The sequence below is a fragment of the Podarcis raffonei genome, chromosome 5 (genome assembly GCF_027172205.1).
Source record: "Podarcis raffonei isolate rPodRaf1 chromosome 5, rPodRaf1.pri, whole genome shotgun sequence".
Lineage (NCBI taxonomy): Eukaryota > Metazoa > Chordata > Lepidosauria > Squamata > Lacertidae > Podarcis > Podarcis raffonei.
This window is the reverse complement of record NC_070606.1, coordinates 32967023-32993668: the sequence shown is the minus strand read 5'-3', so window position 1 is coordinate 32993668 and position 26646 is coordinate 32967023. Positions and strand designations below refer to the sequence as shown.

General features: G+C 44.4%; 1 protein-coding gene across 3 annotated transcripts in view; it reads left to right on the top strand.

Annotated features, from left to right (window-relative positions):
• Positions 1-334: 334 nt before the first annotated feature.
• PALD1 (phosphatase domain containing paladin 1) overlaps positions 335-26646 on the top strand; it is a 106996-nt gene continuing 80684 nt past the window's right edge. For 2 of the 3 annotated variants that reach the window (XM_053388526.1, XM_053388528.1), the window contains exon 1: positions 335-904. The gene's annotated coding sequence lies outside the window, so the exon portion shown is untranslated. Of the gene's footprint in view, positions 905-12201; positions 12395-26646 lie in introns of those variants that run through there. The other variant, XM_053388527.1, reaches the window with a different exon arrangement.

The following is a 26646-nucleotide window of genomic DNA, read 5'->3' as shown; positions in this document are numbered from 1 at the left end:
TGAAGCCACGTCCATCCTTCGGCGGTTCAAAACATGCACTGAGCTTTAGGTTTAAGTTCTGCGTAATGAGGTGTGTGCAAAGAAGGAAAGAAAGAAAAGAGGAAAGGAGGGGCGGGGCCGAGTGCTGCTTTTTCCTGGGACGGGCGCAAGAGCAGTAGCTGAAAAGAGCCATCTGTCTGCGCCGGGAAACAGCTGCAGCAGCTGGGAAAGCGCAGCCGGCTGCGCATGTCCCTCCCTCCGCCACCGGCGCTTTTGTGCGCACATTTGTAGCCAAGCGAGGGCGGCCGGTGAGCCTGAGGGGGTTCCGTCCGCTGGAGAAGAAGCGGCGATCGGAACCTGGAGCTACGGCAAGAGGCAGGAACTCCGCCCGGCTTCTTGTTTTGGGGAGGGCGGGCAGCCCCGAGAGGCGCGCGCGGCAGTGGATGCGCCCCGGGCGCTGCGGAGAAGGAGGAGGAGGAACAAAAGGCTGGCCCAGGCGGCGCCCCTCGGCGCAGCTCCTCTCTCCAGAGCCGGCAGGGGATGCCGTCCCTCCGGTGAGTGAGTCCCCTCCTTTGGTGCTCCGCCTTTTGGCTCCGTCCCGCCGCCCTCGCTCCCCGCGTCTCCTGGCGAGCTGGCAGGAAGTGCTGCCGCTGCCGCTGCTGCCTGAGTCTCGTCTCCATGCACCGGTTTACCGCTAAGAGCCACCGGGAAGGAGGAGAGGCAACAGGGGCCGCCTTGAGTTCCCCAGCCCTCGTGACTCCTGCAGCCCGCCGCGGATCGGAGGCCTGCCCTGCCGAGGGCAGCTGTCGGGGCTGAAGGGCAGGGTCTCGGCCGTCGCCCCTGCAGACGCTCTTGGATGCGAGACGCTCGCTGGCTTGGCGAAGGGAACCTCGCGTTGGCATCCCGGCGCGCTTCATGCCTACTCGTAAGTAAACCCCACGGGGCTCATTGCAGCTGGCTTCCTAGGAAGGGGTGTTTGGGGTTGCAGCCTCACAGCAAGCCGGTCCATACATGTTTACTCGGAAGTAAGTTTCCTTCAGTGGGACTGAATTGGGTTCGTATCCTATTGCATGCTTGCATACTTTGAATGGGCAGCATGTGTGCGATCCAATATTTTTCCTTGAAAAAAAACAAAACACCCCATTCCTGGTCGGAGACCAAAAGGCATTGTTAAATTAGGTATTGTTCCACGGTTTCCTTTGCATAGGTAGGGGAAGGTGTGGGTGCAATTCTCTGTGTGGGTCTCCAAGGCAGTCATCTCCATCCTGACCTCTCCAGATACCTTGGAGTACCAGTTCCCATCAGCCACAGCCAGTGGGGTCAGTGGTCAGAGGTGATGGGAGTTGTGGTCCAGAAGATCTGGAGGGCACCAGGTTGGGGAAGGCTTCATAGACGGTATGAGCCTCACTTTGTAAGAGACACAGAGCGAAAGGTCCTGTGTTCAAAACCTAGGCACTCTCTTACATACAGCCCTCTTGCCTTAGTTTGTGGCCATCATCTAGAAATAACTAATGTGAATCTTAGTAGGATCTGGGGTTTTTTTGTATGTGTGTTTAGGATCAATTTTAAAGTGTGTTAAGTGGTGCTTAGTGCATGGCTAAAAGAATTCACACATGTATTATTGTTGTTTTTACTCAGAGTAGACCTACTGAAATTAATCAACCTAACTTAGCTGTGTTCATTTATTTCAGTGGGCCTACTCTTAGTGAAACTTAGTGAAACGCCACCCTGTTCTGTTCTCTTGTCTCATGCCTACTGTTTAAGCACTTCTTTGTTCACACAGTCAATGGGGCTGTCTTATTTCTCTGCAACAGCCTGATAATCCACAATGTTGCTAACTGGGGAGGGGGGAACCCACCTTCCTAGAAAATTGAGCCTTCTCTGCTTCATTTGCTTTCATTTTGACTCTTCAGCCTTTACCCTAAAAATATATACAGTATATCTTCCCAAAAATACCCTCAGGGAAAAAAGAAGAAAACATTCCACATCTCCCCATGGGATCCCTGATGGAATCAGTACTATGTAGTCTAGCACAAAAGCCTTGCAACCAGAGGAGGCAGTTCCTTCCATTAGGAAGGAAATAGGTTTGCTTTGCCTTGGGAGTTACAAGGCCTGCACTGACTGGGAGCGATATTTAGCATTTTCGAGGCTTCCCCTTCTAGACTTGGCCATGTACCAAACCACATTGTGTGCTTACTGCATGAGTCTTCTCCAAATGCAACTGTAATTTCTTTGCTTCACCTCACTTGCTATGCTGCAAGATACAAATGGACACGATCATAATAGAAAACCCTTACTGAGTCAGCACAGGCTGCTGTTGGTTTCCATGGCATGGCTTCTGCTTTTACTTAAATACAGTATAAATGGGTGCATCCAGACCTGTGATGTATTGTCCACCCTCCATCCCTTGACATGTCACTGTTGCTCCTTTCTAAGTGAATTTTCTCACAGCACCACCTGCTTCTCCTTATAGAGCTCCTACTGCAAATGCTGTGGACCAGTCTTTCTGAACACTTCCCCTCTTCCCAGCCACTGGCAGCGTTTGCACATAATGCTAAGCCATCATCCACCAGCCTTTTGCAGCCTGTGGGCACCTTTGGAGTTTTGAGAGAGTGTCATGGGCAACATTCCCTCTGGTTGCTTCTCTCTTCCACCCCACCCCCCAGGTTCATGTTCCCCCTACAGAAAAAAAAGAGAGTTTTCCTTTGCATAGGTAGGGGAAGGTGTGGGTACTACTGGGGTCCAGGTAAAAGTAGGATCCCATGGAATTAAAAACAAATCCTCTGAATTCGCATAACTTTACAAGGAGACTCCAAAAGCACACTACAAAATGAAAGTTTACAATGGTAGTAAGGCATTGTAGATCCTGTGCCTGCTATTAACAGGGAAAGAAACCATTGGTCCTCCTGGATATTCATGACACAAGATAGCAGCAACACCATCAACAAATCACAGAAGTCATCTGTAGACAATAGAAGAGACCTATGATTTAACAGAGGTTTTGAGTGGATCCCTTGTAAAAAAAAAAGTTATGAGGATCAAAAGGATTCATGTATCAGGGCCATGTTTTTGCAGGTCATTCAATAGAGATGTGATTTCAGGATGGTTTGGTGGGGATGAAGGGGAGGCAGAATCCATGAGGAGATTATTCCATTTCAGTATTATTCAATTTACTTTGTAAATTGCACCTGCCTTATTTCTCTGGCGTTCCCTCTTTTCCCTCTCTGGCACTGTCTCCCTCTTGACTCCTGCAACACCCAGCTTTGTCTTCTTTGCCTCCCCTCTGATCACTGTTTTCCTCCTCCCCAGCCGCTCAAACCCTTTCTCCCCTGCCCTTCTTAGTTGCTCCAATTTCTGCTCAGGTGCCGCTCTGGGCCTTGAGAAGCATATAGAGCTGAAAGAGGAAGTGGGAAAGAGCACCACTCTTGCCATTCTTGCCTTCATCTCTATGTGCTTCACAAGAAGAAAGGTAACTCTTGGCCCTTCACCAGGAAGTGTGGAGGACGAGCATTAGAGTGTGTGCAGAAGCTTTGTGTGCACCAGGGAAAGTCTTCAAGGGTGCCATTGTGCCCAAGGGCATCATGTTGGGGACCCCATAAATATGGTTTAGTAAGCCATAATATGCTGTGTCCTGAGCACTCCTGCTTTGCTCCTCTCTTTGCACAAATGGGTAAACAAACCATGATGGGGATAGCTTAGTGTCAGCGCTGCCCAAGGTCCCAGCTCACACAAGACCAACGCTGCTTCTTGCTCAAGTTAAAAAGTCTTTATTGAAGTTCAGTCTCATTTCCAGACGCACAGCGCGCAACGCTACATCTATCCATCAGACCGTAGAAGTCCCATCTGAATCTCCTCCCCCCTGACACCAGCTTAAGATTCTAGCCTTACTCCACCTCTTCCTCTGTTCCTTCTTTCTCTGGGTCCTTCTGCTAGTCGGAGTCTCAGCCCTCCGAGATTCTTCTGACGCTGATTCTCCCGACTCTTCCCCCCCCCCTCTTTCGAGCTTTAGGACCTGGCTCCCAATCCGGGTTTTCTGCTGTCCCGCGCTCCTCCACATTTGAACTTGGCGCGCGCGCGCAGCCTCCCACTTTCCTTCTGACCGTTACACTTGTGTCACTGCTCCCCCTTTCGGGGAGGCTAGCTGGACCTGGCCTTCCCTCCGTCTCCCCACTCCCCGATGGAGGAGAAGCTGGTCCTGACTCACGTGACTCTTCCCCCCCACTGTGCTCTGGTGGGGGAACTGGCCCTACTCCTCCGCTACTCCTTTGGGACTCCCCTCTGGTTCCTTGTTTATGGATCGTTCCCCCTGGGATTCGCCTCGCCCTTACCATAGGCGCCCCCTCCTGGGAATCTTCTGATTCGCTGGAGAAGCTCATGGAATCTCTCGGTCCACTGTCATATTCCCCTACGCTCCCCTCTGATTCCTCTCCTCCGCTCTCTATTTGCTCTCTCCCCTGCTCTTCTGCTCCTGAGCCTCTGACACTTAGCATGACGTCCAAGCCCAGGATCATGGTTGTGCTTGATTGTGGTTTAATAGGGTGAAACAAACCAAGATTCTGGATTTGAATACCAGGCTATGCAGCTCAACTATCTCCATTGTGGTTTGTTTACTTGCTTGTGCAAGATGGAGGAAAGCAGCAGTGCTTGGACTGTGTGCACAAGTTAGTTTACTAAACCGTACTGAATGGCTTAGTGTAATGTGCAAACACTTGTCTTTTATTATCATAGACTTTTTTTAAAAAAGCAACAACATATTTTTGATGAACGCACATTGTTGCTGCTGTGTGCCTGGTGACCTATGCCTCTGTGTTAATTTTATCTGTTGAAAGGGAAGGACTCAGATCTCAGGCAGAACACATACTTTGAAAGACATTTGATAAGAGGCCTTTTCTGTCCTTGGAGAGCCACTGCCAGTCAGAATATTAGACAATACTGCACTGGCTTTGATAGAAGATTGCTTATTATGTTCTTCTTAAAGAGGCTGTAATGTCGCCCCTTCACATTCCTCTCAAAGCTTCTCCCATTTTTTGGCTGTGGTTGGAATGTGTCTTTTTGTTGTTGTTGTAGCATACAGTTTATACTTTACTGGCCTTGCATCTGTGGGTGTTCAAATTCAGCATTATCCCCACCTAAGAGTGCCTCTCTTGTCATGCGGATAGTGCATCAATGGCATAATCAAGTGGGTGCTCTCGGCTGGTCTGGCAAACTGTCTGTTGTTTGTTCTACTCATTGCTTTCTGAAGCAGAAATCCTTGTGTGCTTAGCTACACCTGTGCATAAAAGACAGCAGTCACAAGCTTGCAAGGGTATCCTAGAGAGCAGCTGGGCTTCTGGTGTTTTGGCGCTCCAAATGTGGAGCTACTAATGTCTTGCCCTTGCTTAGACTGGGTTATGGAGCCTTTGCATGCCTGTATGTTAGTAGTAGTAGTAAGTAAGTAAGCCCCAGCCACTCTGGGTGGCTCCTAAAAAAATATTAGAAACAATTTCGGCTTTAGACCTATAACAGTTACCAGAGAATAATTCTCCTTAAATTTCAGTGTAGGCTTACTTTTGAATAGGCATGTATAGGATTGCCCTGTTGATGACAGTTTTGTTCTAGAAATTTGTTTTTGTTGATAGAGAATTACTAGGGTTTCTTCTTGAGCGTTTGTGCTCTGCAAACAAATCCAGAATGGTCAAGAAAGAGTGTTAGACTTCGTTTATTTGTTGCTTTTTCACAAAAAAGCCACAGAACCCTGTCACCAATTGTTATGTACAATTCTTATCCATGCATCTTTTAAAATCTTGTGTTCTTATTATGCAGTTACAACCACTGCTTTTCTCTCTCTCTCTGGGGATACTCAAGAGTACGCAGTACCAGAACCTTTTTTTTCTAGTAGAAAAGTACAGGTTGCAATTATTTTGTTCTTGCAGTCATTCACACTGGCATCTGATGGGTCTGCAACCTGTAAGGTTTATCCAAGGAAGGGGTTAGATAGGCACATCCATAGGGAGAGTCCAGCTCTCCCTCCCATTCATTGTGGATGCATATCTGAGGTATAAGTCTGAAAGTAAGACCATAAGCAAATGTCCTGGAAGCAAATTAAAATGCACAAGGCATTAAGACTGGTGTCTGAAACAGGTATGTCCATATATGATCTTCACGGTGCATTGTCTAGTGGCAGGCATTTTGCACATAGTTTCAAAGTCTAGAGAATAGTTTTGGAATTAATTTCCAGTCTGCATGCCTCGCGTTGCAAAAGGGCTCAGTAAACAAACACAAGACCTATGTTGTTAAGGCTGCAAGCTTTTATAGCTGTTTGCTGACGACCAACTTCAATGGGGATACAAATTAAGAATTTGAAGATAGCATTTCCTTCTAATGACATACTATGTTTGCTTTATATAAAATTGCCGTACATACATTACATTCTTTACAGATAAACTTAAGCAAAAACGGGAGGGAGGAGAGTTGCTTGCAATGTAGAGACAGAGGCAAAGGATTTCAAAGAGTCTGAAAATGAACAAGTGCAATTGCATGCATTTAGGTTATAGAAAAGGAGGATTGTGAATGGCAACTTGCAATTTTATAAACTAAAGCTTTCTTGCACTTCCTTCAGTATCTGAAAAAGGCACTGTTATGTACTGAAGTTCTCACCCTGGGCCAGCAGGGGGATACTGTAGATAGTTATGCAAATAAGGGATCAAAAGTGACGTTCAGTGATTGGATAGTTTTAGAAAGTTGTTACAGTTGCGTTGTACTGGAGCTCTATATAAGCAGGCTGACTGAACCCTTCAGTTCAGTTCTGTTCTGGCCTGTGAATAAACAACAGCTATTTGAAGAATCGCTGTGTCATCTGATATGTTCACCCACAACTTAACAGGCACCTCTCCTGTAGTTTTAATAATATGCAGATGTATCCGAGCAAGAGGAGGTGGTTAATCAATTTTTTAAAAGTAGTTAATCAGCTGATAGCCCTGTGTATTGTAGGGAAAAAACACCCCACAACATGTAGTGCTTACACATGTTTTGAAAAGTGTTTGATGTTTGATGTGGGTCAGTGGTGTGAAGTAGTACCTGAGCCCTGCTCCACATTCCAGATCTTAGCAATATGTCATTTGTAAGTTTGCCTTCTGTTGTTGAGCTGCCCACCACGTGTAAATGAGTAAAATTTCTGCAAAACCATTCCCAATACAGTAGTTTCAAACAGAGCTTTCTGAACTTTTCATGTTGGTGATACAGCACTCTTTTTAAACATGCGTCATTTTGCTAACAGTAATTAACTTTTACTAGGAAACAGGAGGCTAAACTAACCCCTTTCCAGCCCTGGTAGGAGCAAGCTCTGGTTTTTTGTTTTATTAAAGATTTTGTTGATTTACAAAAGTGTGCAATATCTCTCTCTAGTGTTTTTTCTTCCCATGTAACATTTTTACAAATCAGTTTCATTTGTTGAGACATTAGGAAGAAAAGGGGGAAAGAGGTGGAGGTGGGGGAAAGATGGGTGGGGTGGTGATGTTTCTATTTTACTTACTATATGTAGGGTTTGGTGTCAGCGTTGCTTGTGCAGGTTCTTTGCTGTTCGCTTGTGTTCCTTTGGTGGTGAGAGAAGATTGGTAAGCTCTGGTTTAAAGGAAGCAGTTTGTGTGGGAATGCCTTACTTTGCCAGAAGAGGTCCCCATTTGACAACTTATTGATGTTTTTGATATGCTATAAATAAAAATAGAACCAAATGTGATGGTAATGAATAAAAGAATACAGCAATGAATAAAAGGTATAGATCTAGTATTAAAGTAGCTGTTGATTTTTGTGGTTCATATTGATGGCTTTGCTGTGCACCATTTAGAGATTTTTAAAATATGAAATGGTTTAGAAATGAGCTTTAGGTGTGGAAGGAAAACAGCAAATGATTGTGGATGAAAAGTGGTGGGAACCCACTGACCTTCTAGAGGTTGCTGAACTACAACTCCCATCAGCCCCAGCAAGCATGGCGAATAGCAAGCGATGATGGAAATTGTCATTCAGCACCACTTGAAGGGCCAAAGGTTCCCCGCATGTGGGATAAAGGAAGTAGTACTATCGTGTTTCCATGTAATTGTCTCTTTTTGGGATCTCAATGCTGGGAAAGATCTGAAATTCATTCAGAACTACCAACCATTGTTAGGTAAAGGTAAAGGGACCCCTGACCATTAGGTCCAGTCGCGGACGACTCAGGGGTTGCTGCACTCATCTTGCTTTACTGACCGAGGGAGCCGGCGTACAGCTTCCGGGTCATGTGGCCAGCATGACTAAGTTGCTTCTGGCGAACCAGAGCAGCGCATGAAATGCTGTTTACCTTCCCGCCGGAGTGGTACCTATTTATCTACTTGCACTTTGATGTGCTTTCAAACTGCTAAGTTGGCAGGAACTGGGACCGAACGAGCTCACTCCGTCCTGGGGATTCGAACCGCCGACCTTCTGATCGGCAAGCCCTAGGCTCCATGGTTTAACCCACAGTGCCACCTGCATCCCTCTACCAACCATTTTTAGATGTGCTCATTCATATATCAGCTTGCATCCCTATAATTCACAGAGAACTTAATGGCATGTGCCATGCCAGAGGCACGTGAAAGTAAAAATAGCGTTTCTGATCTTAACCTTCCACATTTATGCCAACAAAGAGGCTTGTGGCACCTTAAAGACGGAGCAGATTTATTACGGCATAAGCATTTGTGCATCAGGGTGCACTTGGACCTTGGTGCATGAAAGCATATGCTACAATAAATGTGTTAAGGTGCCACAAATCTCAGTTGTTTTATTTTTTGTGGCAAACGACTAAGACAGCTACTTATTTGGAAGTTGGCACGTTTATGACAACATCAAATAACTTGCACTGCTTGAAGGAGAAAGGCCAATGGCAGAGATTTTGGCAGTACCCTCACTCCCCCCATTTGCATTATCTTTTTTAACCATCTTCTAAAACAAGCAGGCCTTTTAAAATCCCAAAACCCATTCACTCAGGGGACTTAATGGAGGCCTGGGGCTACTTGACCTTTACCGAAGTTAAAATGGTTACCAATGCAGAGGATTGTCCCATATTGGGTTGCTGTTGGTGCCTATACAGCAAATTTGCATGGTTTCCCTACAAACATTGTTTTTCAGCACATAAGCGTCTCTCTCACCACGGAACATAACTCTTGCAGGCTTCCTTTCCTTAGGAAAGTTAATGCTGAGCTGTTTCCCCCTTTCCTCTTGAGCTCTCCGGTTTCACAAATAGCATTGTGGCAGCAAGAGTTAACAACAAAGATCTGTGAAAGGAAATCTCCACCACTTGGAAACAGCATGGCAACAGTCCTCATTTGAAGAAGTGGGGGGGGGGGGGTGAGAAGAGAAAATAAAATGAAAATACTGTAAATCCATTCTCTGGGCAGAATTGGCAACAACAGGAAAGTATCCCCCCCACCCGCAATTGTTGCAAAATTCTGCTTAGCTTTGAATTTTGCCTTAAAAGGGGGGGGGGCAATATCATGTGAACTTTTAGCTCTCTTCCTTTGTTGGCCTGCTGTGTCTTGCCCATTTTATCTGTTTGAAAGGACCGCTGTAAATCTCCACCACACATTCCTTGCAGGGGAAATTTTCTGATTTCTTATGCCATGCCTTTTAGTTTTCTTATCTTGGTGCTCAGAGTGACGTATGCTTAAGCCTATCGAAAGCAAACCCAAACCACAGCACCCTCAGCAGCGTGGCCAGTAAGGAGTTCCTGGGCCAAGCCAAAGTAAAATGAATTCCTCATGCCAGCTTCTAAGGAGCCAGTGCAGTTTGGCTAGTATCTTAACATCCATAGCATGAGCATTGTATTAACAGCCTTCCAGGCCTTCAAGCGTTACCATTTTCGGGCACTGCCTGGGTTCCCTTTACATTCCTCCTGATGTTTATTGGGCTGAATGCCTTTCCACCACTTTTCCTTTGGCTCTGTGGCCTCCTATAAATATTTGGCTTCTGCTTGGCAGCTGCAGTGCAGGTTGGCAGCGTCGTAGTAGGAGGAAGCATAATATTTAAAGAGTGTGTCTCATTTATGCCTGGTTGCCACTTAATCCAATGCTTTCTCAGATGAAACTTGCTGACCGTAGAGAGAGACTCCGAAAGGTGAGGGATGTGATAACGTTAGGGTGGGCAAAGATATTTCGTAGCCCTACCTGGAGTTGCCAGGGACTGAACCTGCGATCACCTGCTTACAAATAATCGACTCTACGACTGAGCTAGCTGCAGACGTTAAACAGTTTTCCACAGAAATGTTTTAGAAGCCAATAGTGAAAAACGTCACAACTGTTTACTAGCAGAGCTGGCCCTACTATTAGGCAGAGTGAGGCCACTGCCTCATGAAGCTGATTTTGGGTGTCATGAAATAATAGCAAATTACTGTTTTGATTGTTGTTGTTTCACTCCCAAGGTGAGATTCCTGTGAGATATTTTTTTTCCATTTTGGGGGGCAAAATGTGAGTACTGCACACCTTGACTGGGGGAGGGCACTTGGAATTTCTGCCTCAGGTAGGAAAATGTATTGGGCTGACTCTGCAAAAGAAACACCAAAGCAAAAGGCTATGACATTGGGAGGATTTGGATGTGTGGTGGGCCTCCTTAGGCAGGGCAAGATCTGTTTTGCTGGGTCTGGTGTGTGTGTGTGTACCTTCTCTCTGTCTCTGTTCTGATGTCTGCAGCTGAATCTGAAGAGAAACCTGAAACTGAACTTATATATTTATATTAGTTGGACCTAGAAGCTTTTGCTTTTCTTCCCTTGTGCTATGGTGCTGCTCTCCGTTTTAGTTTTTTTGGGGTGGGGCAAAACTGCAGACTGCAGGTGAAAATGGATGGTGGATGAGACACGAGGAGTAATAAATAGTGGGAAAGGGATGCGCAACTGATGTGCTTCCAGGTATCGCGAAAGGAGAACGGGTGCATCTCTCCTGCAAAGTGATGCACATTTGGAACACTGACATCTTGCCAGAGAGGAGCTAACAGTTCCTTATGTAACTGCTGAGTCAACATTGTGCCAGCCATCTCAGGACCTGGTTCACTGCAGAAATGATTAGCAGTTCAGTGCAATAAGACGGATATATTTTAAAAATTGACTCGAAGTATTGTTGCATGTTAAGACTAATGGACCTCATATTACCTGCCAGGAGAGTGGTTAATACTAAATCAAGCAATTTCTGGTGCTTCCACCGACCTACACCATAAGAAATGAGTCTTGAGTCTTTGCTCCAAGCAGATTGTAATTTAGATTTTTAAACAGTAGCGGAAGTGATAAGGGATATGTAGAAAAGTTATCGGCTAGGATGAAGTTGAATGAATGCAATCAAGTGCAGTTGCACGTAGGCTATTTTCCATTAGCATCTCCCTTTTCAAAGAGAGAAGCTTTTATTAATTCTCCTCACTTCTCCAAATACTCAAGGCTGCCTATGCTTTTGAAAAACACGATGAAAACCATAGACATCAGTATGCAGCCCCTGTAAAGCCAGCCAGTCGAAGTAGATAATGACACATTCTTATGTGATTGTATACCAGTCCCTGCCTGTTTAATTTTATATACTGATAGTTGGGTGGGAATAAAATATTTTAGTAATTACCTTGAGAGTGTTGGAGCATTTCAAGGAAAGAACAACCAGCAGTCGATTCCTTGTTTTACGGATTCTGCTTTTCCTCCTGGATTGGTGGTTGCTGAGACATCTCCTGAAAAGGAGAATAAACGCAAAAAGCGAATGATGGCAGAAAGCTACATCTAGAAAAGCATCCCTGTCAGGGAAGATGGTGATGTTTCTCAAAGGTGCAGAAGAAGCCTGTCCAGCGGTTCAATTCCTGAGCTGAGAAATCTGCGCTTTCCTCATCGTCTGTACGAAACCTTGTCCTGCCTTGGCAGCCTCTATGGCCTGTGGTCTCCTAGTGCCTTGTGGCTTTGGTTGCCAGGAATCCCAAGCTTTTCATTGGCAGAGAAGCCCACTGAGCTGGCCCTCTTTTTATATAAAGCCCACCCCCCACACTCTCCAGCGCACAGACAGCCGAGGCTGTTCCGCTCAGAGTGTGCAGATTCCCGGGGCTCTGCCGGCCCCTGTTTTCATTGGCAAACGGGATAGGATTTTTGATCTCTCGAAAACAAAAGTGCTACAGTCTCTCGGCTTCGGCTGAGAAGACTCTGCTGCAGCAATTGTTTTGCCCCCCCACCCCCAGAGATGGTTTTAACTGCTTAGCCACCGAAGTAGCAGCGGCGACAGCAGCAAAGCCTTTGATGGAATGTCCTGAGAATTTGCAGAGAGAAAGGAGGGAAGAAGCTCCCTTTTAAATCGCTCCCGAGAAAGTTGGGTGGCATCGTTTGAATCGCCGAAGTTTATGTATTTATTTATTGTTGTTCTTCAGTGCACCAGGAAAAGGATACTGGATGCGCTCCCCTGATTCCTCAAGTCAGGTACCTTCGAAATTTTCTCCTCTCTGCTGTTCTCTTTTATGGTTTGAAAGCCTTTCCTCCCTCACTCTGGGATGGGAAAAGGGTCAATTCTTCCATGGGTGTAAAATCTTTGATACCTGTTTTGCTTGCCTCGTTTAAACAGGTCCCTCTTCATCTCAGCTCTTCACTTACTGATTTCTGTGGCTATTTAGTAGGCTTGTTTGTTTATATATCTATAAGAGCAAATCAGAAATGTCAGGTGCTTCTTCTATTTTAATTCTCTATTTAATTAAAATCTTCTATTTTAATTCTCAGGTTTGTGGAAGGTGCCTTACATTCTTAGGTGTTGCATGTTGTCTTGATGCTGTTGAAATGTAATTTGCTTTGAGCATTGAGGAGCACATTGCTACCTTTCTGCACCAAGTGCCCTTTTTTTAGCTATATGAAACAAGAGTAATCTTTCACAAACTGGAGACTGACTTTTAAAAAAGAAAGAAAGCAGATCAATACGTAACGTTTATATACCGCTTTAGGTTGTTCAGTGTGTTATCTAGATAAAAACATTGATATATGACCGGCAGGAAGTTATGAATGTTGAGGCTTATCTGTGGAATGGAAAATTATTCTCTCTGTAATCAAGGAGGGACTACTCTCCCCCCCTTTCTGTTATTGTTTTTAAAGCTAGGATTCTGAGAATTCTAATTTGGAACTTGTGGACAATACAAAATGTCAGTGAGACCCTAGGTGGGCAGTATGTGGTGCATCCTCCTATCTCTGTTTTTCTTTTCTTTTTTCTTAAGGACTAGCATGCTGATCTGGAAGTGAATGCTGCTGACAGTGGAATGCATTTCCAAGTGCGCTTAGAATTAAAGCCATAGTTTTATTTCTTCTCGTGCCAGATTTGGAAAACTCCCATGCAGCAAGTTTCTTTGGCAGTCTCCCAAGTCTATTTGTGCCTCCCATGGCTTGTTTGTAAGCCTAACGGTTTTTAAGACAGAATACTATAGCAAATGGGGGTGGGGAACCCATTGTTTCCCCGGCAGAGGCAAAAGGCACTTTGTGGAGAAAGGAATGGGAAGGAAAGGCCTTGTGTGATGTTATGCTGAATGGTTTGTTTGTTTTTTAAATGCTTTATTGTTCATACTTGCATCTGTACATCTTCCTCATTTTACATAAGTCAGTTTTGTCAAAATGAAAACCCAACAAAAGAATATAAGTCCTCCTACAATATATTTAGTAAATAAGTTTGACTTCCTGTCCTTTCCCATTTTTTCCACTCTAATAAACCTATTGCCTCAATATATTACTCATGAAATAATAATTTTCATACATATATAAATCTGTTTTCTCCCATTTATATGCTGAATGCTTTAAGAGATGGACTTAGGGCCAGGGCCTTTTCAGTGATGGCTCCGACCTGGTGGAATGCTCTGTCCTATGAGACTAGGGCCCTACAGGCCTGTAAGACAGAGCTATTCCACCTGGCCTTTAATTTGAATTCAGCCTGATCTTTTATTTTCCCTTTCTTCCCTCCCCCTCCCCTTTTATGAAGATTACCCACTCTGGGACCCCACAGCTAATTCTCCCCTGGCCTCCTCGCTGGCCCATGCAGGACTAATTCAGCCAGCTAGCCCTGGTGACTATCTAATGTTTACTGGATGGATTTTCCCCAAATTGATTTTTGAACTTTGAATTTTATTGCCATTCCTGCTTTTATGCTGTATTTTATGCTGCTTCTATTTTGTATTACAATTAAGTGTTTTAAATTTGTTGTTAGCCGCCCTGAGCCTGGTTTTCTGAACCGGGAAGGGCGGGGTATAAATAAAAATATATTATTATTATTATTATCATTACTATTTATTAGGCTGCAATCGTGTATCCCAGGAGTAAGCCGCCACTGAACTCAATGGAGCTTATACCTGAATATGTTGTTATAGGATTGTGCTGTTAGTTAGCTCGGAGGGCATCAGAACATTTTGCACAGCCATGCGCAGCCCATGAACCTGTTTGAAACCTTCAGAATGAGGATACGGGAAGGTTTGAAATGGATTTGTGTCCTGGGAGTGGCTTCATTGGTCAGCTGTAGCAAAAGCAACCTTATAGCTGCAGCTGGTATACTGTGTTATATACAAATCATATCCACACCATGGCTTCCCCCAAGGAATCCTGGGAACTGCAGTTTATGAAGGGTGCTGGGGATTGTAGCTCTCCGAGGGTGTAAACCACAGATCCCAGGATTCTTTGGGGGAAGCAACGTGCTTCACATGTGTGGTACGGATGTGACCCCAAGGTTTTTGTGGGCTAGAAATTTGCCCCATCTTCATCAAAGATATTTTAAGTAGTTCTCTTTCTACTCTCTCTTGTATTGTTCAAACCATTGGCTTACCTTTTGTATGGGAGAAAAAAAAGAACTATGTGTGTAGGACAATGGACCTACCCCAGCAAACACTTGATGCATGTGATATAGTAGGATAGTGGTTTTCATCCTTTTCGAGTTCACGTCTTTCTTGACAAGCTACATTCTTTCTGCGGCTTCCTTGTGGAAGCCACTTACACTGGGATGCGGGTGTCACTGTGGTCTAAACCACTGAGCCTCCTGGGCTTGCCAATCAGAAGGTTGGCGGTTCAAATCCCTGCAATGGAGTGAGCTCCGGATGCTCTGTCCCAGTTCCTGCCAACCTAGCAGTTTGAAAGCACACCAGTGCAAGTAGATAAATAGGTACCACTATGGCTTCCATCACAGTGTTCTGTTGCACCAGAAGCGGTTTAGTCATGTTGGCCACATGACCCGGAAAACTGTCTGTGGACAAATGCCGCCTCCCTTGGCCTGAAAGCGAGATGGGCGCCGCAACCCTATAGTCACCTCTGACTGGACTTACCGTATTTTTTGCACCATAACACTCACTTTTTTCCTCCTAAAAAGTAAGGGGAAATGTCTGTGTGTGTTATGGAGGAAATGCCTACGGGTGGCATGCCTACGGATTTTCCTCCTCTAAAAACTACGTGCGTGTTATGGTCAGGTGCGTGTTATAGAGCGAAAAATACGGTAACCACACAGCGGTCCTTTACCTTTTACCTTTTTACACTGGGGTTCCGTTACGGGATGCTTTCACCTTGAGCAAATAGATTCTTCCTACTCTTGCTGTCGGCAAACTGTAACAATGAAGTCACAGCTAACAAGAGGAAGCTCTGGTCCCTGTGTTGTTTTTTTGGCTTCCTTAACCAGGCAGCCAAGAATGGTGCCTAGGAACTCAGACTTCCCCTAACTGGTGCCTTCAAGATCTTGCTGGACTACAAGTTCTATCATCCCTGACCATCGGCCATGCTAGATGGGACTGATGGGAGCTGGAGTGCAGCAATATCTGGTAGAAAAAAAGGATGAGGTAACTGGAGAACCGAAGCTTCCTGAACGACGTCTACGGGGCTGCTGTTTCTTTTGTTTGTGTTTGGCATGTACGAGGTCTAATTTTTGAAAAGAGGAGTGCTGGGATTTGGGCTTTTATGGCACTCCCTCTGCCTGATCTGCAAGCCCTACCACACCCTAGATTTGTGAGGTGGGAATGCAGCCTGCATCTTCAGAAGCCCTTAGGTTGGTTCATGCGTGGCTCGGCTGAGTCTTGACATTGGTAATGGTTATCAGGACTGAGGTCTGGCTCAAATTAAGCCCTGGATGTTGAGCAGAACTCTAAAATTACACTTCTTCAGGCACTGAGATGTGTCTATTATGGAGGGTGTGCTGCCAGCTGTCTGACGGGATCAGCCTTTGTGTTCCTAACCCGGCTCCAAACCATGCCTTGTCACAGAACTATTGTTAAGAGGCTGCTATAAGGCAGTCTGCCTGCCTGCCTCTGGGTGTCTTTCCGACTTGTTTTCAGTAATTTGTTGGAGTAGTGAAGCAATCTTAAGCTCCTATGTGCCAGAAAAGTAATTGGCCTTTTTAAAAATTAAGATTGTTGTCTAAATCTAGGACATGTGCTAAAAAGAACTTAGATATTCTTGCTGAAGGAGTGGGGAGGAATGGGGTCATGTCTTGCTGGCCTTTTTGTAGTGTCCTGTGAAAGATCACTTAAAGGGGACAAAATGTGTGGGGCAGTATGAAATACGCCCCTGTTGCTGAGACAGTGAGGTTGACCATCCCTCCCTTGCTGTATTGCAGAGAGAATGGCCAGGTAAACTGCCACAGTGTTTTCTCTGTTTCCTTGGCAGTGGGTGTGGGAATGTTCAGGGAGGCAGGAGAGGATATATTGTTTAATGATATCCTTCCTAACTTGTGTTAGCAAGTTCTATGTCTTAGCAGAGTTTAAACATTCCCCTTTAAACTCACAGCGGTTTGCTTGTTGCAGGTTCGTCTGAACCTCTCTATATAAGATTCCTGGTAAGATCCCTTCTTTTCCCTCTTTAAAATAATAGACATGACAATCTTATTAAAGTCTGTATAAAAGTAATTTACTCACATTCATTCAGTTCACAGTTGGATCCCTGAAGGCAGACTTAGGTTACAAAAGCCAGGGCATACCGGGAGAGGCGGTCCCGTAGGTACGAGGGTCCTAGGCCATGAAGGGCTTTAAAGGTCAAAAGCAGCATTAAAGGTCAAAAGCAGCACCTTAAATCTGATCCTGTACTCCACCGGGAGCCAGTGCAGCTTGAAAAGCACTGGGTGAATATGCTCCCATGGCAGAGACCCCGTGAGGAGCCTCGCTGCAGCATTCTGCACCCGCTGGAGTTTCTGGGGCAGCTTCAAGGGCCGCCCCGCGTAGAGCGAGCTACAGTAGTCAAGCCTGGAGATGACTGTCGCATGGATCACTGTGGCCAGGTCGGGGCGGGAAAGGTAATTAACAAGGTGGGACTGTCAAATCCACTTATTTGCTTTTGCTGTCATTTTGAAAACTGCTATTACTGAAACAAGCAGACTGAGGATTGTGGCATAGGTTGCATTTTTTAAAAAAATTCAGACTTCATTTACATACAAATGTATTTCTAAGCTGCATAACATTTTTAACATTTGCAAAACAAAAACACTAAAACAATGTAATAAAAGCTGAGAGGAAAAACAGAAGTCCAGAGGTAGTGGTACAGGGTCCAGTCTTATGGATCAGAGAAAGCCTTTGTGCATATGCCTTTACAAGACTCCTAAAGCAAACAATTGATGGTGTTTCTCTTTTATTTACAGATATGATCTCCAGTTTATTTACAAATATGATCTCAATGGATGTTTGACTTTGGAAACCATGATGTTTCCAATCTATTATGTAACGTTAAAGAAGTGTTTGTAATTCATGATTTTGAATCGGGTATGCGCCCCAAATGCTATTTAACCAGGAAAAATAAATATTGGGAGGAATTGACTTGGTTCTCTGTTTTGCCAGTTTCTCCTCTGTTTTGGCAGAGACTGTGGCAATGGGGATGGATCAGCTAAGATAATCTCTGCTCTTCTGTTTGTTCTCCTGTTGGTTCAAGCAACCTCGTCTCCCAGAATCGCAGAATAGGTACAACCCAATGAAAACAATACATGTAAAATCATGCTAGTTACAAAAACTCCTGACCTTATGCATATGTGCCCCATTGCATTCAACGAAATCTTACCTGCATATAAGACAGCACAGTGCAGGATTGCAACCTCCCTCAAGATCCCTTGAAATTAGTGGAGTTTATTTCTGAGTAGACATGTATGGGATTGCATTAGATGCATGCTCAACTTAAGGAGATTGACATTTTTATGGCATTCAGTGTCGCAAAATGTGGAATTGTCTGCTAGGATAGATAGTTTAAAATAATAATAATAATAATAATAATAATAATAATAATAATAATAATGAGGCAGATGATGGAGGATTGGCTGCTATTAGCCTTGATAGCTAAATAGAAGCCTCCATCATCACAGGCAGACCCTGCTTCTCATCTTCCCAAAAGCAATTGGATAGCAATTGTTGGAAATGCCATTTCAGTGTTTCGTATACCAAATGGATCACTGTGCTTTGCAAGGGAGGGCCTCCTTTCTGCCAGTAATACCAATTAGGATATCTCTTCTGTGCAAGGTAGGAATTATGTATTTTCTGTGGTGTCACCTAGACAGCTCTATTGTCTTTTTGAGATGAGCATAAACAGTTGTGGAGTGTAAAGTGGGATGTCTGCTAAAACCTTTGTTTGCACTGGGCAGGGTTAAAGAGCCCTTTCCTTGTGCTTTTGGCAGCTCCCAGAGAGATGCATAATGAGACGTGGTGTTTGGGAAGCTCACAAGGACTTCAGTTGTTGTCTCCTGCAGTTATATGCTGCTAGCCAGCTCGTATTCCATTCCAAGTCTTGGCCTTCTTCCACCTCGCTCACCTTCTTTCATGCTCATAGCTCCTAGAAACCTTATTGACATTTATATTCTAGCTTTCCTCCAAGAACTTCAAGGGGGTACACACACATGGTTCTCCATATCTCCATTTTGTCCTCAAAAGGCTGAGAGACAGGGCAAATGGCCCAAAGTCACACAGCCAGCTTCATAGCAGAATGGGGATTTGAACTCTTGACCTCTCGGGTCCTAACCTGACACTTTAACCACTACACCACATTGGCTGTCCTGATGGGAGTTGCAGTCCAACAACATTTGGAGGACCACAGATTCCCCATCTCTCCTGTAAAGGCTGTTAATTTGACAAAAATACAGTCATACCTTGGTTGACAAATGCCTTAGCAGTTGAACGTTTTGACTCCCGAACGCTGCAAACCCAGAAGTGAGTGTTCTGGTTTGTAAATGTTCTTTCAGAAACCGAATGTCCGGCGGGGCTTCTGCGGCCGATCGGAAGCCGCGCCTTGGAAGTTGAACGTTTTGGAAGTCGAAGGGACTTCCGGAACGGCTTCCGTTCGGCTTCCAAGGTACGGCTGTAAATCCGAAGCTAGGTATTGGAATAAAAAAACTGTAGTGAAAGGGGCATAGATCGCCTCGTCTTCTGTTTTAAGGCCAGACCATCAACACATCCCCTCCTGCTGTGACACACCTAGATTGAGGCTGCGGTGTACCATATTTGGAGAGCAACTCTACCCCTACGGCTGCTGGAGGAACAATTGGCTGTAGGTGACAGAAAAGCTGTGTGTCACAGGGAAAGGCAGAAGCCCCCTCCCTTTCTCTCTTCGCACCTCCAAATACAGTGGCACTGAAATAGAACTGGTCAGGCTTCCCACCCCCAAATTTCTCTCTGTGCTGCTCCCTTTCCAGTTACTAGCAGGTAGATGGTTCCGAAGTAAGTTTTATTTGGGTGGTTGCTAGGCTGCATGTGTATAATCTGGCCATGGGTAAGAACAACTTCTATGAGTTGACGAGAGCCTTCCGATAATAAGCATATTGCCTTTCTGGGCTAACCTCAGATTGCACTGCAGCAGCTCCAAGCAAAACTGGAGAGCGCCAGGGTCCGCTGCCCTAAAACAGGGAGGGAGATTTTTGCTGAACTGCTTTGTGATGTTCATCTGGTCCCCATTAACTGGTCTAGTGCTACTAGTCACATAGGATAAAACACAACCAGAGGTGGATCAGGGGCTTGATTCTATTTTGTAAAGTATTGTATTCATGTATTTAGAATGGCCGTGTATTGCATTTAATAACTTGCCCCATCGCCATAGACGATCAAGAATCCCATACAGGGGAATGAGCAGGCTGGTGGAGGCAATGGTTTTTGTTTTGCTTTTAAGAAGCATACTTTGCAGGGCACTCCCCCCCCCCACTTACAGACTGTGCTCTCAGGTGTCTTAATTCTTTCAGTGTGGAAATATTATGAGTGTCTTGTAAACATGGCCGTTGCTGTTTTCAGGATTCTCTAAATTGGCAGGAGGAATGGTGGTTTTTGCTACGAATAGAACAAAATCATAGTCTTGAGTTTCCAAATATACATCCTTTTGTATGCTGTGTGCTTTTCCCCAGGCCAAAGCTTACACATGAGTGTTTCTTGTTATCTTAAGTGCTATGTAGCGTTTGGGTTTTGCCTGGGTGTTTCCTCTTATACTGGGTCGAAAACCTCATACTGATCCTTAGGTTCTTTCCCTTCTCTTGGCTTCTGTATGAAGAGATTTCTGGTCACCATGAAGAGCAGTTCTTTGCAGCTATAGATAACCACTTCATTCTTCTTCTTTTATGCAGAGGCATCAATAGATGTGGTGCCTGTAGAATCAACATGAGCAAAAACACACCAAACCCAGTTTTGTGGTTTCACACACACCCTCTCTTTCTTGACCCAAAGTACATCACAAGATTGTGGGGTGATAAGATGCATGCCATCCATAGCTCTTTAGAGGAGCAGTGAGATACAAAAGAAATGGCAACCCGCTATTTATTGTGTTGACACCATATGACACCATAATTAGGGGCCTCTCCAAATTTTCCTTGTATTTGTGCATTCATGATGATTTGTTCATGTGATAGTATTGGGTAGATTATACATGATCCTGCTTTCAAAATTGTTTGCTTTTGCAAAAGCTTTGGGAGCAGACACTCTGCTTCATTTCTAACCAGTGAATTCCCTGTGGCTTCCTGCTGAAATCCTGTAATTTTTCATACTGCAAACGTCCCCAGGTTGTTGTTTTTTGTCTCGCTTTGGTTGCACAAGAGTGCCCCTCCAGACCTCAATAATGTGTTAACACTGGGGGGAGAGCATAGCAGAACAAGTAATGGAATGGAATGATGTGTGGATAATACAGTATGAAACCACCACGAATTATTGCAATTGCATCAGTGGCATGCTGCAGAATTTACCTTAAAAAACCCACCTATCTAGAGGGGCCCAAGTCAATTTTTAATGCGTATTTCTCTGCTATTAAAAGGATACTTATGGTCCAAAAACTCTAGTGGTTTTCTCCACCATGTTTAAATTTATCCCAGAATATTCAAGCTATTCACACCTACCCACTACTCTGTTCCCTTACAATTCAAATTTTGCTGTTACTTGCATGGCTTCAGATGCTTCTCAGATAAAACTGAATTCTGGGCTATAGGATCCTTATTGCAACCCCTGAAATTGGCCCCAAGCAAGTTTTAGGAATAGACTATTAGTTCCTTTTAAAAATGTGGGCAATAGACTCCTTCAGAACAATATTTTAATGGATGCTTGGAGAAGCTACTGGAAATTGAGGCTTTAAAACTCCATTTGGCTTAAGTACTCATGTTTCACTGTGCATAACAGTAATAAATTTGGGGGAAAGAAATTTAATCTCCCTCTTCATGTAAACACACTGAGGTTCTAATAAGCCATCTAGATTCCTTGGTTTTTGGCAAGCAGCTTCTTCCTTTGCACATATTTGATGAAAATTATATCTGTTATGTCTAGGTTTCCACCATTTCTCCTTACACTGAAAACAGATGTTGTTAATAATATTTCCTCAGCAGTGCATGCCTCTGTTAAGTTAGTTCACGATTCCAATTATCATTGTGCGATATCCCTTCTATCATCTTGAAGCAATAGCTGCTTCAGTTAAGTTGCCCAGTACAGTCATACTGGTAGATATAGTTTAGTTTAGAGTAATTTAGAAGCACAGAATTTGTAGAGTTGGAAGGGATAACAGTGGTGGCCAAATTTGGCCCTCCAGCTGTTTTGGGGCTACACTTCCCATCATCCCTGACCACTGGTCCTGTTAGCTAGGGATGATGGGAGTTGTAGTCCAAAAACAGCTGGAGGGCCAAGTTTGGCCACCACTGGCACTATGAGGATAATCTATTCCAACCACCTGTAATGCAGGTATCATTTGCCCAACTTGGGGCTCGAACCCACGACCTGACACTAAGAGTCTCATGCTGTACCAGCCGAGCTATACCAGCCACAAGAACACTTGGCAGCAGTGGGATTCAAACCCACACCTCAAGAGAGACTTGCCCCATAAGATAGTCCCTATTCCCATTGACATATTATTATAGTACGAAATAACTGCATGCACCCTTTTGTCATTTTAAACGTGAAAAAATAACTCCCAAGTTTTACCCTAATGTTTATCTTTAAGGCAACTAGAACAGCATGGGTGTTTTTTTATTTCAGCCCAGCAATTGCAGAGCCTTGCTTGACAGCCTCCACTGCAGATTTTATTTGGTGAATTCGGCCCTGTATATAGGCTGGAGGGTTTTCAGGGATATAAATTGTTAAGTTGTGGGTGAACATGTCAGACGACACAGCGATTCTTCAAACAGCTCTTGTTTATTCACAGGCCAGAACAGAACTGAACTGAAGGGTTCAGCTAGCCTGCTTATATAGAGCTCCACTAGAACGCAACAGTAACCATTTTCTGTAACTATCCAATCACTGAATGTCACTTTCAATCCCTTATTTGCATATGTGGACCTGAGTGAAAACTATCTACAGTATCCCCCTGCTGTCCCAGGGTGAGAACTTCAGTACATAACATATATATTGGTCTAATGAGTAACAACTAAACAAACCTCTACTATCTTGCAGCTGTGCAAAATTTCCTTTGCTGTGCAGTCAAGGTAATTCTCAATTAATTTATGGCTTAGTGAAATGAGTTTTCTAAGGTTTAACGTATGACCTACTGGGCTGCAAGCCTATGTACGAGGAGGATACTTAATGTGTTACTGCTTTACCAAAGACAAAGGATTATTGTAAGGCATTTCAGTCTCATTAATGCCTGATTTGCTGTTGTCAAAAGCACTCAGCTCATCTACCAGGCAGACTCTGCTTCTGTGCTGCACAGTCTGAAAGCCCCTTAGTGCCCAGTTTAAGAGGTCTTGGCTGCTGTTGACTAGTTTCTTCTTCATTTATTCTATTCTCCGTTTGCAAGATTGGATTATGGGGCATCTGCTATATGTGAGAGTTTCATGACTTAAGCGTAGTGCAGTAGGATGGAGCAGGGTCTCTGTGTGGGAGACCCTGCTTTGTCACAGAGCTCCCCATGTGCAAAACAGCACCTGCTCAGATGTGAGCTCTAGGGAGACTCGAGGAATTTGGTCTTTGCAAATTGCTTTGCAAAAAGACCTGATCTGCTCTTCTCAGACTATAACGCACGGGTCGGAACATAGCTGTTGGGACCATGTTCTAAAGTGTAGCTAGGCAATGAAGCAGCTGTTAAAGTATTGGAAAGCTCTGAAGCGCATAGCCCGCTATTTGAAAGGGACTTTGCACTACAGGCTGAGGTTCACCAGTCAGAAGACTGGTGGTCTTGAAATCTTTGCAGATGCTCGTTTTGGAAGTGACACCACGGATGGTACAAGCACTTCTGGAGTATGCTACATGTACAATGGTTGTCTGTTTGACCGTCTGTGCAAGAAGCAGACGACAGTAAGCCTAAGTTCCTGTGAAGCAGAACTCAATGCTCTGTCATTTTCACTCATGGATTGTGAATGGTTGATGCAACTGTTTCAGGACATCAGAGTTTTTGTGAAATGTCCTATACAAGTGTATCAAGACAATAGATCCTGTTTGGCTTTGTTGAACTCAGTTGCAAGCAAAGGACCAAGTACTTGCAGATTAAGCTACATCGTGCAAGAGAGTGTATTCAAAAAGGACTCATTCAGGTGTCCTACATGCCAGGAAATGAAATTCCTGCTGATCTGTTGTCTAAGGTTGTTAACAGAGAACAACTTAAGGTTTACGTACAGAGGTTGCAATTGGGTTGAACCACAGGTACTACAGGTTACACGGAAAGGGGGAGGATGTTAGGATATTTCCTAACAGCAGCATGCTTATTTTCTATTTCTCCAGCTGTGGCAACATAGCTTTTGTTAGTTGAGCTCTACAAGTACTCGTTTAAATGCGTATGTTGACAGAAAGTGCACATGTAAATATTTTGAGATGATTCAAAAAACAGACAGGCCCACAGATTAATGTGGGAATGAAATGGAGCAACTCTGCCCCGCAGTGCCGATATCCACATGGCAATGTTGCTCGTCCCAGAGTGTTAACTGTGCTGCAAAAGAGGTATAAAGAATTAAAACTCCTAGGCCTTTTCTTTTCTTTTTTGGATAGCCTGTTTGTCAGCGAGATGATGACAGCTTTTGCCTGCTTTGTATAGGTCCTCATGGCTGCAGCCTTCAGTACAATCACTCTAGGTTACAGTCCCACTGAAACTAGCAACACACTTTGAAAATTAATGGTTTGAAGACTCTTAATAAGCCCTGCAAGGGAACTCTAAATTTGAACTGTCTCTATGCTGGAGCCCTGGTTGCAGGGCTTGTTGATGTGCCACAGAGCGACAGGGCCACAAATGTTCTAGGAGCAGGGTGAGATCAGACAAAGAGGTGTTGCCCATTATAAAAAAGGCCTCTCCTGCTGCACAGGAAGTGTCTCTTGGCTCGGATTGAGCTTAATTAAACAGCCCGCAAAAGCTGCTGCCTTGGCTTGAGTGGGGAAAACAGGAACCTTTTCCTCCCCTCCTAGAACTGCGTGCCTAATGTTCTTTCCGGCAATTATAAGGGGGCAGGCTGCTTTTGCTTCCAGTCCCTTTCTTTCTTTTTCCAAGAGGTTTTGGTTTCAGTTGGTTTGCAAAGGAACCCCTTGTGCTGAAAGGAACCTGGCGAAGTTTGCTCCCTCTGCAAGAAGTGGGCTACTTTTTGCAATTCATGTATCTCTCCTTCTGTCACTGTTGACCCTTTGGCTTTTTGATTGACCTCTGTTTTGAAGCCTTGAAGAAGCAAGGTGCTGTAAACCATAGCGCAATTAGGAGATGCTGTGTAATTCATTGGGACAGCCTTACTGTTTTATTTGTTGAAAATATCCATTGCTTGCTTTTCTTCAGTACAGATGCTAGGGTGGGATGCAGAATACGTATTAAATAGTACAGTCAAACCTCCGTTTACGTAACCCTCTGGTTATGTAAACTTTGGGATGCACGTGCGGCAAACCCGGAAGCATTTTACTGGGTTTCTCCGTGTGTGCATGCGCAGAAGTGGTCTGCGCATGTGCAGAAGCGGTCCTCAGGTTGCGGAAAACTCGGGATCTGACTGGACCTCCGAAACAACAGATCCCATCTGCAACCGGAGGCACCACTGTATATAATCAAATAAATACAGCAGCTGAAAACAGTAGTGCAGCTTAACCAATACAGTTGTACCTTGGATCCCAAACGCCTTGCAAGTCGAATGTTTTGGCTCCTGAACGGCGCAAACCCGGAAGTGAGTATTCCGGTTTGTGGATGTTCTTTGGAACCTGGACGTCAGATGGGGCTTCCGATTGGCTGCAGGAGCTTCCTGCAGCCAATCGGAAGCTGCCCCTTGGTTTCCGAACGTTTTGGAAGTCGAACGGATTTCCAGAACGGATTCTGTTCAACTTCCGAGGTACCACTGTAATCAGCTTTAAATGCCTGGGCAAATAAAACAGGCTGTGCCCAATAAAGATGTCTTGTTTTCACAAGGACGTATGCTTGTACAACAGAAATTCCCCTCCTCTTCCATTTGTGTGCCTCCCAAAAATTATTTTTTTTGGTGGTGCATTTTGTTGAATAAAACCCAGGGTCTTTTAAATAAAGTATTATTATTATTATTATTATTATTATTATATTTATTTATTTATTTATTTTAACAATAGCAGAAAATATCTAAAAAGTAAAACAGAACTTTCTACAAGAATACAGGATCATCTTAGACTTAGAACATATAAGACAAGCTGGCACATAAAATTGCACCTACCTGCCGAAAAACTTAAAAAAGAAAAGAAAAGCTGACAGCTGAAACCAAGCAGAAGATGACTGTGTTACTCATTGCTGAAATATATCATACCATATATGGTCATGGGTTTGGGGGGGGCTGCTGACCAGGACTACCTCTGTTTATATATTCAGCGAATCTATGCCAAGTTGTCTCAGAAACAGCGCTGCTTGTGTTATTTCTGACTGCTTTAACCAAACTGGGTTAGCTTCTCAACTAAAGCTGCCTGCCATTTATTCCTCATGCACGGAAAAAGAGATAGACTTTAAGGCTGGAGAAAAGAGGCTTGCAAGTGCATGGCAGGTAACAAATCTAGGCTGGATCTAGACACATCAAAAAAGCGTTTCTGTTGAACTCGTTGCATACTTTGTATGAAAAATTGGGTAAGCAAAAACCAAACTCCACAGCGCCATCTGGTGTCACAGTGTTAGAATGCATAAACAGTGCATGTAAAGCATTTTTTCTCTGCCAGTGTAGCTGAGTCCCTGGTGGAGACTTGGAAACTGATTGGGGCTGAATAAGGTTTCCAGTGCTCCTTGCTCTCCTCCATAACAAGCAAAAGCAGACTAACTTACATAAAACTTAGTGGGACCCTCCCCGCACCCACTTGCAGTCCAATTCTGTGCATGCTTACTCTGAAGTAAGTCCCATTGTG